We start from the raw sequence: 14,088 nt of genomic DNA, 5'->3' as shown, positions 1-14,088 counted from the left end.
GACATTTATCAAGAGGCATCCCGAGCTCGGTCGGGGGAGTCAGCAAATGTCCGGAGTTGGTGGAGTTTCGAGAACGAGCTGGCTCTGGGCCGAAGTGAAGGTTTAGTCATTCGTTGTTGGTATTTACTGGGCCGAAACTAAGTGGCCTTTTAGTTGTAGGATGGACGATCCGTTTTGCTCTCTATCATTTGCCCCTCATTTCCGAGGTCGAGCTGCCTTGCCGCTCGAATAATGGAAGAAATCGGACTCCTGATCGTCCACTACTTTAATTTCATAAGAAGAGGCGCGTACTGGACTGGGTAGGCTTCGGCGTACTTCTTGGTTGAGAGCTCCGCGCCGGATTCGTGGTGTCCGAGCTACTAGATTTCTTTTTGGGAATAGAATTCGCCGCAGAAAATTTCCTCCTGCCTTGGTCTAGCTGCCGTTACCGGAGTGTTGGAATTCTCTTCTGAGCGTTCCTGGGAGTTCTCGGCTAACCTTCGCATCATCCGTCGTTTTTCCCTTCCGGGGGTCGTTCCTCTTCTTTTCTCATCCATCCTTTCTGGCAAGTTTTCGGGTAGGCATTTTATCCTTTCTTTCGGTCGCTTGGAGAGTTTTTCGATTTCCTCCTCCTTTTAGTTTCAGAACCTGGGCAATGGACTCGCCGACGAGGGCATCGATGTTCGATGCAGGTCCATCACAAATTCAGGCTTCCTTTGAGGAGGAAGAGGTCAGAATTGAGGTGGGCCCGAGCCCATATGGAACCGGCTCGCTTATGACCGATGAGGATGTAGGCTCGGTTTGAGCCCAATTTTTCATTCCTCTGGAGTTCGTTCTTGAACTCCCGGACCTTGGGGGCCGAATTATAAATCCCCCAAACGGTTGGGTCGGAGTGTATGTAGATACACTCCAAGCAAGGCTGAGGTTTCCTCTTCATAAGTTCGTGGGCGAGCTTCTGACGGCGTATGGCCTGGTGCCCGTGCAGCTTGCCCCGAACTTATGGAGATTAATCATCGGTTTCCTTGCCCTCTACCTGGCGCACGGCCTCCCCCCTTGGTGAACGTCTTCAGGAGCTGCTTTATATTAAAAGGCAACTCTGTAGATAAGAGGTGGTGGTACTTCTCCCCTCGAGGGGGTCGCAAGTTATTTGGAGGCCTGCCCACTTCCATCCACGGATGGAAGGATAACTTTTTTTACGTTTGCTCCGAGCGGTCGTGGGGATTTAATCCAACCTGGAGCTTTCCGTTGGCTTCGGTGAATAATAGGCTTCCACAGTTGTTGTCACAGTCCAAGCAGAAAATCCTAGATAGTTTGCTCAGACTGAAAGAGACTCCTCAACTTACCGACCTGCTCAGCGAGGAGGCTTTGGTGAATCTTGGCCTGAGTTCGGCCCGTCCCGAGGGTAAGAGCGATTTGACTCTTCCTACTTTCCTTTTTACGTCGAGGATGCTGATAAGACCTTTTATCTTTAGATATTGCAGGGATGATTTTCGATACCAAGACGCTGGTGATCATTTGTAAAAGGAAGAGGGCCGCCCGCGAAGGGGTCCGTCTTGAGGGAAGGCCGAAAAAGGCGAGAGTTGCTTCCGACCATGAGGTTGGGCAGGAAGGAGTTGTTGCTCCCGCCTTGGCCGGGTCCAGCCGGGGGCCCGTAGGGGAGGCCGAGGTACCCCAGTCGACGACTGGGGGTATCTTCCTACCCGGGCGGTGGTCGCGCCAATCGACCAAGTCCCGGAGATTGCCGCTGCAGCTCAACCATCCGGACCGGACTCTGAGCCGAGGTGTGGGCCTGGGACTTCAGTTCCTCCCACATTCTCGGCATGTGCCGAGGCTGTGATTCCCTTTGAGGCTCTAGCTTTGGGGGGAATTGAGCCGATGATTCCCCAGTTCAACGGGGAGTCATTGCGATGTTTCGTTATAGCATATATAACTGCCTCTGGTTTAGGTAGGCAGCCCGGCAAATAGACATCCACAGGAATTACGGCAATAATTCCCATTAAAAAAATGGCGATAAGAAAGCTGAAAAACAAGCCAATAATTATGGCAATAATGGTTCTTACACTAGTCATCTTAGCCACAGGCGAAAAAGTCTCTCTCGGAGTGGTAACTGATAGATAGAATTTCTTTTTATAAGCCTGAGGAGTGGCTCGCATAAAGCAAGGATTTATGACACCTGAGGGCGATTCGACCCTCGGATCCGAAGAGACCGCTTGTGAACTCGTGCGCAGCATAATGCTTCCGCGCGACCTTGCACTGATGGAGGGCGATCTTGGCGACCTCGTCGATCATGTCTATTCAGCGAGCATACGGGTAAGTGATGTTTATTCTTTCTTCCTTTTTGTTTTGTGGGCATTTAACTCTCATTGATACTTTCTTTTTCATGCTAATCTCTTCATGTGGTCGACGTGTTGATGTTCCACATGCTCGCCGATCAGAAGGAGCTGAAGGTACTCCGGTTGAGGACGGAGCATGCCGAGCTCCAAAGTCAAGAGGCTGAAGGCCGGGCGGCATCTACTGCGCAATACCGGCAGGAAGCCGAGGGTCGAGTGGCAGCCGCCGAGTAGCAGCGGCACAAAGCCGAGGAGAAAGCTGCTGCCGCCGAACAACGGCTTCAGAAGACCAAGAAGAAGGTACGCGCTTTCGAAGTCGTAATAAAGGATAAGGTTGCTCAGATCCAAGTCATGGAGGCTGAGCACTCCCGAGCCTGCTCTTCTTTAGCAAGCCATATTGACAAGCTTGAAGCCACTCTAGCCCGCCTTCGGGGCGAGGCGGAAGAGTGGGAAGCTCGAGGGCTTGGTGGAATTGTCCGCCCGCGAGGCCATCGAGAAGTTCCGCTAGTCGGGGGAGTATATTTTCGAACTGGCGGAAGGGGCTGCTGCCGCCATGATCTAAGGTTTCGACAATTGTCGTTTCCAAGTTCAGCAGCTCTGCCCTGAGGTCGACCTCGGCGGCCTTGAACCGAACACGGACAGCGCTGCTGAGGAAGGAGAGGATGCCGCCGAAGTTGCTGGCGAGACCGGGCCGGAGACTGCCTCCATAAGGGTCGATGGGATGGAATCATCAGCCATTCCTAAGGTCGGCCCCGGAGCTGAAGCCACCACAACAGGCGGGGATGGTGCTCCCGAAGTTGCAGCTGAGCCGGAGGCCGCGACTGATATTAGTGCGGAGGTCATCCACGTCGATTGATTTTTATTTACTTTTGTAAGGTTGGCCGTTTTGGCCCTTCGTAGCTCTCCCGACCATTAGGTCAGGTGCTCTTGTATTCGGCCTTCGGCCTTTTCTTGCAATAAAGTCCCCTTTTTCTTTTAGCAAGTATTTCGAGTTCGCTCTGTCTCGTGCCTGGATATAAAGATTCGAATTATGTGACCCAAACTACGGTCCGTTTTGCACAGCAAGAGGTGTGCTTAGTACTTGGAGGAACTCCAAGTTTGGTATACCCCTAGGAACGAGCTCGCAGCTCTTTGTTTAATAGTGTGGGCCGTTCTAAGTCTTGTCTGGGAGCACGAAAGAAGCGATCATAGATTATCTTAAGGATAAAAGCCCGTCCGGGGGCTACTGTTAACTTAGGGGCATAGATGAGTTCCATCCGAACGTAGAAATTTGCTCGAGGGGCCGAAGCCACCTCGAGACATAGAAATCCACCCAAAGGGTCGAAACCACCTCAGAAATAATAAGTTCGGAGATAGACATCTATCCGAACATAGAAATTTGCTTGAGGGGCCGAAGCCACCTCGAGACTTAGAAATCCACCTGAGGGGCCGAAGCCACCTTGAAAATAATAAGTTCGGGGATATACATCCACCCGAACGTAGAAATTTTCTCGAGGGGCTGAAGTCACCTCAAGACTTAGAAATCCACCTGAGAGGCCGAAGCTACCTCGGGAATAATAAGTTCGGGGATAGACATTCATCTGAACATATAAATTTACTCGAGGGGCCGACGCCACCTCGAGACTTGAAAATCCACTCGAGGGGCCGAAGCCACCTCGGAAATAATTAGTTCGGAGATAAACATCCATCCAAACGTAAAATTTTGCTCGATGGGCCGAAGCCACCTCGAGACTTAGAAATCCACCCGAGGGGCCGAAGCCACCTCGAGACTTAGAAATCCACCCGAAGGGCCGAAACCATCTCGAAAATAATAAGTTCGGAGATAGATATCCATCCGAACATAGAAGTTTACTTGAGGGGCCAAAGCCACCTCAAGACTTAGAAATCCACCCGAGGGGCCGAAGCCACCTCGAAATTTAGAAATCCACCCGAGGGGCCAAAGTCACCTCGAAAATAATAAGTTCGGGGACAGACATCCATCTGAACGTAGAAATTTGCTTGAGAGGCCGAAGCCACCTCGAGCTTAGAAATCCACCCGAGGGGCCGAAACCATCCCGGAAAAAATAATTTCGGAGCTAGACATCCATTCGAATGTAGAAATTTGCTCGAGGAGCTGAAGCCACCTCGAGACTTAGAAATCCACCTAAGGGGCCGAAACCACCTCAGAAATAATAAGTTTGGGAATAGACATCCATCCGAACGTAGAAATTTGCTCGAGGGGCCGAAGCCACCTCGAGACTTGGAAATCCACCCGACAGGCCAAAGCCACCTCGAGAATGATAAGTTCGGAGATAGACATCTATCCGAATGTAGAAATTTGCTCGAGGGGCCGAAGCCACCTCGAGACCTAGAAATCCATCCGAGGGGCCGAAGCCACCTCAGAATGATAAGTTCGGGAATAGACATCCATCCGAACGTAGAAATTTGCTCGAAGGGTTGAAGCCACCTCGAGACTTAGAAATCCACCTGAGAGGTCGAAGCCACATCGGGAATAATAAGTTCGGAGATAAATATCCACCCGAATGTAGAAGTTTGCTCGAAGGAGCCAAAGCCACATCGAGACTTAGAAATCCACCCGAGGGGCCGAAGCCACCTCGGGAATAATAAGTTCGGAGATAGATATCCATCCGAACATCTTCTGGATCAGGGGCAAACTTGTAGAATCCTTCGGTCGGGGGTGCTTTGCCTAGGCTCCCCGTTGATGCTGCAGGCCACCCCGAGCTGAGCTCAAAAGGTAACTTTGTAGATGCCCCCTACTCAAATCAGGGGAGAACTCGTAGAATTATGCGGACAAGGGTACTCTGCTTAGGCTCCCCGTTGATGCCGCAGGGCACCCCGAGCCGAGCTCAAAAGGTGACTTTGTAGATGCCCCCACTCTAATCAGGGGCGAACTCGTAGATGTTGGGAATTGTGTCCCAAAGCCAATTTTTATTGTAAGAATAATGTATATGTTTTATTTAATGAATAATAAAATCTATTCTGGCATTCTTTTCATCACAAGTGTTGCATCTTCAAATAGGAACTCCTGTGTATTGTAATGAAGTCCTTAGGACTAATTTAGTGGATAAAGGAGGTTTTATCATTTAGTCCTTAAATTGGTTCGCGACCGATTGACAAGCTATTAATTGGACAATAGCTATGTCAAGTATAGGTCGTTGTATGCCATTTAGTTGGTTGTCCTCTTAACCAAGGAGTGTGGAGACACTGATATGGCATATAGGTGAGATGTAGGAGTACATCGTCGCTAAACAGTGACTCACCTGTTGAGCACTCCACTGTTAGGAGTTAGCTCACAAAGCATATGGGCATAAGTATCCCTTAGACCTGAGACTATCACGGTGACTTGCAAGCAACTCACTGTACTTGGCACTGAACGATCTGAATTTCTAATTCAGATATTGAAAAGTTGCTGGGTGCAGTCAAGTACTTGCGAAGTCTGTGTATGAGTCAAGAAGGGATTGACCGCTCCAGATTATAGGAGTTGATGTTTCGCTGTGTTTCAATTTAGTAAAACCTTGGCCAGGGTAAACCAAGTGATTGGTCACTCGAATTTAATTAATTGAAATACAATATGGATGACCGGACCAAAGTGTGACAGTTCACTTTAGGTCATCTTGAGCATCGTTGGTCAAAAGGATGAATTATGCGGTAACCATATGAATGGGTTTTTTGAATGTTGCTTTGCATATTCGACCTATCCGGACATCGGGTATCATTGCTAGATGGTCACCTCGATTAGTGCATGGAGTAGTTCATGTACTACCGGCTTAGTGTTCGAACCTATCGGAGTCACGCACATAAGTCAAGTTAAGTAGGAAGGACTTGATCCAATTTAATTGAGAATTAATTTGTGGGTCATTTGAGATTTGGTTTTGTCTATGTTCAGCTAGCACTGAACATGAGGTACATACTGAATTTCATGGATGTGTATTTAATTATGCTCTGATACCAATTGAAGGAAAAATATCCCGCAAAATCCGATAAAATCGGATGCCAGGTCAGAAAATCAGTTTTAAAATTTTATCTATTTATTTATAACAGGTATAAATAAATAACATAACTATATTATGTTTACCATACCTCGATCCCACAGCGGAAGATGGTCAAGGTACTCAGGAACAGAATCTGGTACAGGGCCAAGTGCTGGATCAGATACTGGATCAGATGCTAGATCTGGTACTGGATCGGGAACTGGATCTGGAACTGGATCTGGTGCCGGATCTGGTACTGATGGATCTGGTGCTATGCGAGGCCCGGATGTACGGACCCTCTACTTCACACGCACGCCAAGAAATGCAGGAAGGTAGGATGATGTCTGTATAGTGCAAAAACCCTTTTGCAAATAAACCCCTGGAAGAAAAGAATTTCAAAAATTCCTTCTTCCCTTTTTCTTTTTCTTTCTTTTCCTCTTTCTTCCCGTTTCCTTTTTCTCTCTTTTACAGGCTACTCAAAAGATCATGAATCTCCCCTCTCCCCAGATAAAATCTCTAGCTCAGAATGAAGAGAAAGCTAGCCTATTTATAGGCAAAGACAAGGCTGAACCAGGGAAGAGTAAACGCCAAAAGGGAAGAGTGAACGCCAAACGTTTCATGATTTTATTGAATTTTTTTGAACCGTTTGATTTCAATTAAATCAGTCCTATATTAAAGAGGTTTCAAAACCGAAGAGACACGTCTCTTCGGATCTTCAAATGGTAGCCGAAAGAGGGAAGATCAAGCGGCCTTCGATGTGTTCGGAAGAAGAAGAAGAACGCGGTCCACGGGAGAAGGTTTGCAGAAAAAAAATTGGTCCACTGGACCGAGGAAGAAACCAGAACCAAAAACGTGTCATTCAAATAGAGGGACAAACAAGTAAATTTCCAAATCAAATTTCACTTTTCTTAAATGGGTTAATTCAAATGGGCTGAATCAAATGGGCTTGGGTCCATTATTGGTTCTAAACCAAATTGAAGACCAATTTGAAAGATTTTGGATCCGAAAAAATTCCACATGAATCTGATTCATGTGAACTCCAATTAGTTCAATTTTCAGATCAATCCGAGTCACACTTGGACTAGAATAAATATGGAATAAATTCTAATAAAATCATCATTAAGCCCAATTACATTCATTTGAATCCAATTCAAAAACAAACTCAACAAATGAGTCCAAATCAATTTCAATTACATTAATTGAAACTTGATTAAGCCAGAATACAGACATAATTAAATACACATCCATGAAATTCAGTATGTACCTCATGTTCAGTACTAGCTGAACATAGACAAAACCAAATCTCAAATGACCCACAAATTAATTCTCAATTAAATTGGATCAAGTCCTTCCTACTTAACTTGACTTATATGCGTGACTCCGATAGGTTCGAACACTAAGCCGGTAGTACATGAACCACTCCATGCACTAATCGAGGTGACCATCTAGCAATGATACCCGATGTCCGGATAGGTCGAATATGCAAAGCAACATTCAAAAAACCCATTCATATGGTTACCGCATAATTTATCCTTTTGACCAACGATGCTCAAGATGACCTAAAGTGAACTGTCACACTTTGGTCCGGTCATCCATATTGTATTTCAATTAATTAAATTCGAGTGACCAATCACTTGGTTTACCCTGGCCAAGGTTTTACTAAATTGAAACACAGCGAAACATCAACTCCTATAATCTGGAGCGGTCAATCCCTTCTTGACTCATACACAGACTTCGCGAGTACTTGACTGCACCCGGCAACTTTTCAATATCTGAATTAGAAATTCAGATCGTTCAGTGCCAAAGTACAGTGAGTTGCTTGCAAGTCACCATGATAGTCTCAGGTCTAAGGGATACTTATGCCCATATGCTTTGTGAGCTAACTCCTGACAGTGAAGTGCTCAACAGGTGAGTCACTGTTCCGCGACGATGTACTCCTACATCTCACCTATATGCCATACCAGTGTCTCCACACTCCTTGGTTAAGAGGACAACCAACTAAATGGCATACAACGACCTATACTTGACATAGCTATTGTCCAATTAATAGCTTGTCAATCGGTCGCGAACCAATTTAAGGACTAAATGATAAAACCTCCTTTATCCACTAAATTAGTCCTAAGGACTTCATCACAATACACAGGAGTTCCTATTTGAAGATGCAACACTTGTGATGAAAAGAATGCCAGAATAGATTTTATTATTCATTAAATAAAATATATACATTATTCTTACAATAAAAATTGGCTTTGGGACACAATTTCCAACAGTAGAATCATGTCGACGGGGGTGCTCTACCTAGGATCCCCGTTGACGCCACAGGGTACCTCGAGCTGAGCTCAAAAGGTAACTTTGTAGATATCCCCCACTCAGATCAGGGGCGAACTTGTAGAATTCTGCGGATGTGGGTGTTCTGCCTAGGCTCCCTATTGACGCCTCAGGGCACCCCGAGCTGAGCTCAAAAGGTGACTTTGTAGATGCTCCTCAAGGTGTATGATTCGCGTTGCCGGGATATCAAATGTGTGCCGAGCCTCCTAAGATACTTTAGAGACACCTCGGAAGAATTCCAGAAGATAACTTCATTAGGTTACGGCCTAAGGGAGAAAGCCCTGACTTGAAGGGGGCCAAGGTCCTCCCTTGGGGGAGTAATTTACAACCAGGGTCATCAACCTCGGGCCGGTGAGCATGGCGTCTCCCTGGCCCCTCAAGGCCAGGGAGGCATCAACGTGAGGCTCATAGGCGGAGCGTTAGTAGTGTCTGCACTGGGGCATCCGTCATCGGGTCCGTCGGATGGTTCCAAAGTCTGTCCCTCAAGCTCCGCTCTGCTGGTTGGCCTATCAACGAATCGGCTCAGATGGCCCTGGCGGATGATCACTTCGATCCTATCATGGAGCTGATAACAATCCTCCATGTCATGGCCATGGTTTCGGTAGAAGCGGTAGTACTTGCCCGCGTGCTTCCATGATTTGGACGGTCGCATCTTCGGAGGAGATTGGAGGTAGCCACAACCCTCGATTTTCGTGAGGATTTGGGCTCGAGAGGACGTAAGAGCAGTATACTCCTCAAAACTTCGGTGGGAGAGGTATCTCCCAGATCTTTGGGGGGACCAGCTTCTCAACTGATAACACTCCTCGCGGAGTTCCGCGATCTGATCCCAAAGCATGTGAATTTGTCGCCCCGCTTCCTCGAGCTTCTTGTCGAGTTCGGTGATTGATGGAGCTCCAGCCGGATGAAGAGTTTGGATAACCACAGCCAGGGATTGGACTTGCTGGGCGAGTAGATAAAACTACCCTAGCTGGATCTGAGAGGTTTGGTCCCTAGGGACGGGTGATGCAGGAGGTGGACCTTGGAGAGAGTAGTCGGGCATTGATTCCCGGCTGCTCGATGCGTTTGGGGCCCCTTCGCTCATTATCCTCGTGATCCCAACTCAGGGCCCTCCTTCTAGCGCCAAAAATATGTTGTCGTTCAAATCTGGCCGAGGGTGATCACGCCGGTTGAGCTGAAGGGCCGCCGGTGTGGAGAGGGGAAGACGGGAACCACCTCCTGTGTGACGGCCGCGGACCTGCATAAAGCCTCACCGATTTTCTCGGTGAGGGCCCTCCGATGATCAAGTTAGAGCAGGCAAATTTTGGACCAGCCAAGAGAGAGTCTCCTAGGAATTACCTGACCGAGCTATTTATAGCCTCGGTGGAGTAGCCCGGGTGTCAGAGGTACTGTCAGTCCCCATCATGAGGGGGTATGGCTCTGAACTGGATGGCGTGCAGCCCAGATGGATAGGTGATGTGCGGCACAGCCCGTTCTTAAGGACGGTAGGGCGTTGACAGTCACAGCAGGGCATGGGCGGAGTATTCACGGTGCCATCTGACTGCTGCTGGCCGGTTATGAAGGCATGACGCGGTAGTGTGGTGGAGTATGGCCGCATAGGTGGGCATGGGCCTGCACGTGGATGAGGTTGTTGGCGAGACCGAGCTCGTTAAGTAGTCATGTTAGGTATTTAGTGAGGCCGGCTTGGTGTAGGCCAGGAGGGCTCGGTTTCTCGGGTTCCGAGGTGCACTCGAGGGAGCACTCCGAGCCCGAGGGTCGGAGCGTATACTGTGCATTGCTGGGGTCAGCATCTTGAACTTGGTCGGGACGGGTTGGCGTTTATCGGGAGACACCCCGAGCTCGGTCGGGAGAGTCGGCGAATGTCCGGAATTGGTGGAGTTCCGAGGACGAGCTGACTCTGGGCCGAAGTGAAGGTTTAGTCATTCATAGTTGGTATTTACTGGACCGAAACTGAGTGGCCTTTTAGTTGTAGGCTGAACGATCCGTTTTTCCCTCTATATATATATATATATATATATATATATATATATATATATAAAATATATATATATATAAACAATTTATGTCCTATGGTAAACATTGCTACTAGAATTTTAACAAAAACCGTGTGATAGGCGATAGCCTTAATTATCTCCCCTGATAATTGCTTGCGCAGTAATTCTTAAAAAAAATGAAAACAAAGAAATAATTGCCGGCATGGTAGTTCCTGCTCGGACACGTGTTGCCATGCTGCCTCTCCACGAAGACATATCATACGCTCCTGTACGTACCTTCTTCCCATCCATCAAATTTCTTGTCGATCCAAATCGTGTCACGCTTGCTGGATTTCTCCCATGTTATTATCACCATAATATTACGCAGAAACTTTTCTATAAGTAGGGCTTTGCTGCTGTCCATCCTTGTTCGATATCTAGATCATGGGGTGTTTGACGGCAGATTGGAGAGCTCGCCTAGAAAATGGTATACGATCTCGCATAGAAGAAATGACTTTTGTGGGCGGGGCCCGCAGAATCTCATTCGGGGAGCCCATTGAGATTCCGACCAAATAGATACCAAGTTTGACTCTCTCCACCTAATCTTCCTGGAGCTCCGGTCATTGTCACCATCCGGTGACAAGACCCCTCAAATTTCACCCGTAAATATTGATTTGTTTCGCTTCAAGTTTTCCCATGGCGAAACCACGCTTGTAACCAAGGAAACCAAAAATGGTATGCAAAATTTAATAAGAAGTGAAGAAAGAAATATAGGAAGGTTTTCATTTTGAGATGTTTAAGATAGTTCTAGACTTGATGGTTACATGATTGTAAGTAATGCTTTAAATCTCGGTATGAAAATTTATATTTATATTTTATTCGTGCAAATCTCTATGATGCAGGATTTTACTCGTGCATTTTTTAAATTAAAATAATATCAAATTTATGTGTTGGTGCATTTTTAAGTGATGTTTATTCTCAAATTTGTATTCCAAAATATATGTATGGTAAAGATGAGTTCCATGTGATGGAATTCCAGGAATGATAAATTGAATTCTACTTAACCATGCATGATATTGACGAGGAATAGCTAAGAACAAGAAAAGCTGAGGTGGATAAATGCGTGATAGATTTTTTTTTTTTTTATGAAAGAAAAACTGAAAAAATTTAAAACTTTTGTGCCGGAAAGGAGCTGAAATAGGTGCGCTGCTCAGGTAACCACCATGTTACTATGTTGTTTGGTTACGAGAGAATCATGTCCCAATCAGCCATGATGCAAGTCAACTGCGAATCTAAACCAGTATCTATGAAAGTTGCTTCAAATAATTCTCTGGATGTTGTTAGTTAGTCACATTTGGTGCGTTGATTAACTACTCATGCTTTGGCAGTACTATCAAACTCTTAATATTCTGATTTCAAGGCCTTAATCGATTATGTAATTCTCTCTCTATAGGATAACAGTCTGCTATTTTCTATTATACGTCATCGGCATGAAAAGAGGAGTTTTTTTGTGGCTTCTTTGGATGCAAGCCATGCGAAAAACCATCTCTTTCACAATTAATTTGGAGGAGGTGAGAGAACATTATCTTGTCTTACCTTTTGAAAAGTTCCCAAGCACTAAAGCCATGGGATAGTTCCAAGCCATGGTTGACCAGAGCCACCAACTCCAAAATGTGACATTAGATGTTACGCAATTCTGTTGTTTTTTGGGCTCTAAATTCTTGCACAAATGTTGATGCTATGTTTAAATCTGCAGGGGTCATGCAAATACATGGGCCCCTTCCCTTCTGCGGAGTTGTTTAGAAGGCGCTTTCCCCAGTATTCAATGATGAAAGATACTCAGCTCTGGTACAGGGTACTCAAAAACATATTTTCACTTCATGTATATACTCTCTCTTGCTCTCTCCAGAGAACGAACCATGATGTGTTTATGAGGAAAAAAGGAGTCCTTCTATCAATGCCCTCACTTTACCCATAAGCACTAATAGAAGCTTCAAAAATTGAACTATTATCAAGTCCTAAGATTTTGTCCTAGTTGTGTAATGCTGGGAATTAGTCCAGCGTGAAAAACATAAAGTGGATTAAATTAACTACTAAGTAAGCCATCTCCTTTAGTAATATTGCAGTCAAAGTATGAGACGAGGAAGGAATTAAGTGGACAATTTCATGTTCTTATTATTTTTCTTCAAAAAGAGATTGTAGAAAGCCATCTATTCATTAGATAATATTTGTTCTATATATTCTTAGGTAACATCAATAAGGATTTAAACTTTAAGAAAGTAAATATTAGATAGAACAATTTAATTCTTGTAAACATCGAGGAGAATTCATTCCAAACTTATGTGAGGTGAGTTGTTTGCTTGCTCTATATTCTTCTGCGTAGGATAGAGGGAGAATGAGAGAGAAAAAGAGGAAGAAGAAGAAAAAGAAAGGGAAGAAGACAAATAGAGGGGATAATTTAATATTCTATATTCTCAAATTTTAATAATGCAAATTGTATTCTCAATTAACATAATAATCGATTTATATAACCAACCCAAAAACCTAATAAGAGTCCGCAGAAAAATAAAATGCTGGAGTCCTTATAAAATTCTGATTCTAGAGTCCACATAAAAATAAAATTCTATTATTTCAAATAAAATAAAATTTTTAATTTTTATATTTGCGCATGAAAAAAGTGCCCCTAAATTTCTTATTGGACGATCCTTTATCATATTCTTTCAGTTGGAAAGAACCCGATTCCGAAAAGTTTGACTGCAAGTACCGCTTGAGAAGCGTGGGATCTAAAGCCCAAAACTCATCCTCTATAATCCAAGAAGTATCAAATGAGGTGCAGCTTTATCATTAGATAAGATAACAATAAAAACTATTATCAGAAGAAGTAACAGTCTCATCATTTAAAACTGCTTCAATCTCATCTCTTTGCTGACAAAAATATGGTGTCTTAGGGACTAAAGTAACTACAGGAACACTAGATAGCAAAGCAGGAGGCTCAAAGGTGCCTCAGTAAGATAATAAATCTCTTCATAAAAATTAAATTAATATTCACATGGCCAAATAAATTAAGTAAATATGCATCAGGTCCAAATTTTCTAATGATGAAGATTGGGCCCATGGCTCAAGCATGCAATTTTTGAAGGAATGTTTAGACAAGTATTCTGGACAAATGCAAACTCTGACATTATCTCCTACATTAAATTTCTTAGCTTATGATGCATATCAACAACATGTTTATAACCTAAATTGCTCTCATTGCAATTTTGTGCATAAATTTATGATTCAGGATAGAGATAACCATTCTAATAGGAATTCTAGGGAGTGGTTTATTTTTAGATCTAGACTCTTTACTTGGGGATTTGGCAGGGGCTATAATAATATTCCTCCACTCATCATTATTCACAATAATGGATAAAACACATCTCATTACATTGCAATGTTGGTCATCTACAATCTAAATCATCCTCAAACTCTTTCTCACACTTAGAATATTCCATGAGATCTGCTACCTAA

Source organism: Phoenix dactylifera, chromosome 14 (genome assembly GCF_051530095.1).
Source record: "Phoenix dactylifera cultivar Ajwa chromosome 14, Ajwa_hap1_PhDact_Kaust_v1.1, whole genome shotgun sequence".
In the NCBI taxonomy this organism is placed as follows: Eukaryota; Viridiplantae; Streptophyta; class Magnoliopsida; order Arecales; family Arecaceae; genus Phoenix; species Phoenix dactylifera.
Note: the sequence above shows the minus strand (reverse complement) of the source record.